The 2,500-nt window shown below is 48.1% G+C and overlaps 6 non-coding genes and 1 pseudogene across 6 annotated transcripts in view; all 7 read left to right on the top strand.

The window, feature by feature from the left end:
• Positions 1-139: 139 nt before the first annotated feature.
• LOC128463629 (5S ribosomal RNA) lies at positions 140-258 on the top strand. Its single transcript, XR_008343513.1, has one exon. It is a non-coding gene; the product is annotated as a 5S ribosomal RNA (ribosomal RNA).
• Positions 259-782: 524 nt separating this feature from the next.
• Positions 783-901, top strand: LOC128463649 (5S ribosomal RNA). The gene has a single exon (XR_008343532.1). It is a non-coding gene; the product is annotated as a 5S ribosomal RNA (ribosomal RNA).
• Positions 902-1,125: 224 nt separating this feature from the next.
• Positions 1,126-1,244, top strand: LOC128465529 (5S ribosomal RNA). Its single transcript, XR_008345303.1, has one exon. It is a non-coding gene; the product is annotated as a 5S ribosomal RNA (ribosomal RNA).
• A 230-nt stretch (positions 1,245-1,474) lies between these two features.
• Positions 1,475-1,593, top strand: LOC128463456 (5S ribosomal RNA). Its single transcript, XR_008343351.1, has one exon. It is a non-coding gene; the product is annotated as a 5S ribosomal RNA (ribosomal RNA).
• A 215-nt stretch (positions 1,594-1,808) lies between these two features.
• Positions 1,809-1,927, top strand: LOC128462901 (5S ribosomal RNA). Its single transcript, XR_008342824.1, has one exon. It is a non-coding gene; the product is annotated as a 5S ribosomal RNA (ribosomal RNA).
• A 188-nt stretch (positions 1,928-2,115) lies between these two features.
• LOC128466646 (uncharacterized) lies at positions 2,116-2,224 on the top strand (annotated as a pseudogene).
• A 227-nt stretch (positions 2,225-2,451) lies between these two features.
• The window catches only part of LOC128464248 (5S ribosomal RNA), a 119-nt gene continuing 70 nt past the window's right edge, over positions 2,452-2,500 (top strand). The window contains exon 1 of the ribosomal RNA XR_008344094.1: positions 2,452-2,500. This exon is cut by the window's right edge and continues 70 nt beyond it. This is a non-coding gene — a ribosomal RNA (5S ribosomal RNA).

Raw genomic sequence — 2,500 nt, 5'->3', positions numbered from 1 at the left:
TTATTTGAACCTTCTCACCTTCTCTGTCCTGTCCCAGGGCTTATAATTCTTTCTGTCTGACGACAAGCAGCAGCAGCAGCAGCAGCAGCAGCAGCAGCAGCAGCAACAGAATAAGAGATGTAAAATAAAAAGCATTCACACCTGCGGCCATACCACCCTGGAAGCGCCCGATCTCGTCTGATCTCGGAAGCTAAGCAGGGTTGGGCCTGGTTAGTACCTGAATGGGAGACTGCCTGGGAATACCAGGTGTTGTAGGCTTTTAATTTTTTCTCACAGTCCGGGGAGAGCTTTTTGCCATGTGTTTCTTGCTCATCATCAAAGCTTTAAACCCTCATTTGAACCTTCTCACCTTCTCTGTCCTGTCCCAGGGCTTATAATTCTTTCTGTCTGACGACAAGCAGCAGCAGCAGCAACAGAATAAGAGAAGTAAAATAAAACACTTTCACAACTGCGGCCATATCAAACTGAAAGCGCCTGATCTCGGAAGCTAAGCAGGGTTCGGCCTGGTTAGTACCTGGATGGGAGACCGCCTGGGAATACCAGGTGTTGTAGGCTTTTAATTTTTTCTCACAGTCCGGGGAGAGCTTTTTGCCATGTGTTTCTTGCTCATCATCAAAGCTTAAAACCCTTATTTGAACCTTCTCACCTTCTCTGTCCTGTCCCAGGGCTTATAATTCTTTCTGTCTGACGACAAGCAGCAGCAGCAGCAGCAGCAGCAACAGCAGCAACAGCAGCAACAGCAGCAGCAACAGAATAAGAGAAGTAAAATAAAAAACTTTCACACCTGCGGCCATACCACCCTGAAAGCGCCTGATCTCGTCTGATCTCGGAAGCTAAACAGGGTTGGGCCTGGTTAGTACCTGGATGGGAGACCGCTTGGGAATACCAGGTGTTGTAGGCTTTTAATTTTTTCTCACAGTCCGGGGAGAGCTTTTTGCCATGTGTTTCTTGCTCATCATCAAAGCTTTAAACCCTTATTTGAACCTTCTCACCTTCTCTGTCCTGTCCCAGGGCTTATAATTCTTTCTGTCTGACGACAAGCAGCAGCAGCAGCAGCAGCAGCAGCAGCAGCAGCAGCAGCAGCAGCAGCAACAGAATAAGAGAAGTAAAATAAAAAACTTTCACACCTGCGGCCATACCACCCTGAAAGCGCCCGATCTCGTCTGATCTCGGAAGCTAAGCAGGGTTGGGCCTGGTTAGTACCTGGATGGGAGACCGCCTGGGAATACCAGGTGTTGTAGGCTTTTAATTTTTTCTCACAGTCCGGGGAGAGCTTTTTGCCATGTGTTTCTTGCTCATCATCAAAGCTTTAAACCCTTATTTGAACCTTCTCACCTTCTCTGTCCTGTCCCAGGGCTTATAATTCTTTCTGTCTGACGACAAGCAGCAGCAGCAGCAGCAGCAGCAGCAGCAGCAGCAGCAGCAGCAGCAGCAGCAGCAACAGAATAAGAGAAGTAAAATAAAACACTTTCACACCTGCGGCCATACCACCCTGAAAGCGCCCGATCTCGTCTGATCTCAGAAGCTAAGCAGGGTTGGGCCTGGTTAGTACCTGGATGGGAGACCGCCTGGGAATACCAGGTGTTGTAGGCTTTTAATTTTTTCTCACAGTCCGGGGAGAGCTTTTTGCCATGTGTTTCTTGCTCATCATCAAAGCTTTAAACCCTTATTTGAACCTTCTCACCTTCTCTGTCCTGTCCCAGGGCTTATAATTCTTTCTGTCTGACGACAAGCAGCAGCAGCAGCAGCAGCAGCAGCAGCAGCAGCAGCAGCAACAGAATAAGAGATGTAAAATAAAAAGCATTCACACCTGCGGCCATACCACCCTGGAAGCGCCCGATCTCGTCTGATCTCGGAAGCTAAGCAGGGTTGGGCCTGGTTAGTACCTGGATGGGAGACTGCCTGGGAATACCAGGTGTTGTAGGCTTTTAATTTTTTCTCACAGTCCGGGGAGAGCTTTTTGCCATGTGTTTCTTGCTCATCATCAAAGCTTTAAACCCTCATTTGAACCTTCTCACCTTCTCTGTCCTGTCCCAGGGCTTATAATTCTTTCTGTCTGACGACAAGCAGCAGCAGCAGCAACAGAATAAGAGAAGTAAAATAAAATACTTTCACACCTGCGGCCATATCAAACTGAAAGCGCCTGATCTTGGAAGCTAAGCAGGGTTTGGCCTGGTTAGTACCTGGATGGGAGACCGCCTGGGAATACCAGGTGTTGTAGGCTTTTAATTTTTTCTCACAGTCCGGGGAGAGCTTTTTGCCATGTGTTTCTTGCTCATCATCAAAGCTTAAAACCCTTATTTGAACCTTCTCACCTTCTCTGTCCTGTCCCAGGGCTTATAATTCTTTCTGTCTGACGACAAGCAGCAGCAGCAGCAGCAGCAGCAACAGCAGCAACAGCAGCAACAGCAGCAGCAACAGAATAAGAGAAGTAAAATAAAAAACTTTCACACCTGCGGCCATACCACCCTGAAAGTGCCCGATCTCGTCTGATCTCGGA

This window comes from Spea bombifrons, chromosome 9 (genome assembly GCF_027358695.1).
Source record: "Spea bombifrons isolate aSpeBom1 chromosome 9, aSpeBom1.2.pri, whole genome shotgun sequence".
Classification (NCBI taxonomy): Eukaryota; Metazoa; Chordata; class Amphibia; order Anura; family Pelobatidae; genus Spea; species Spea bombifrons.
Note: the sequence above shows the minus strand (reverse complement) of the source record. Positions and strands in the feature narration are given on the sequence as shown.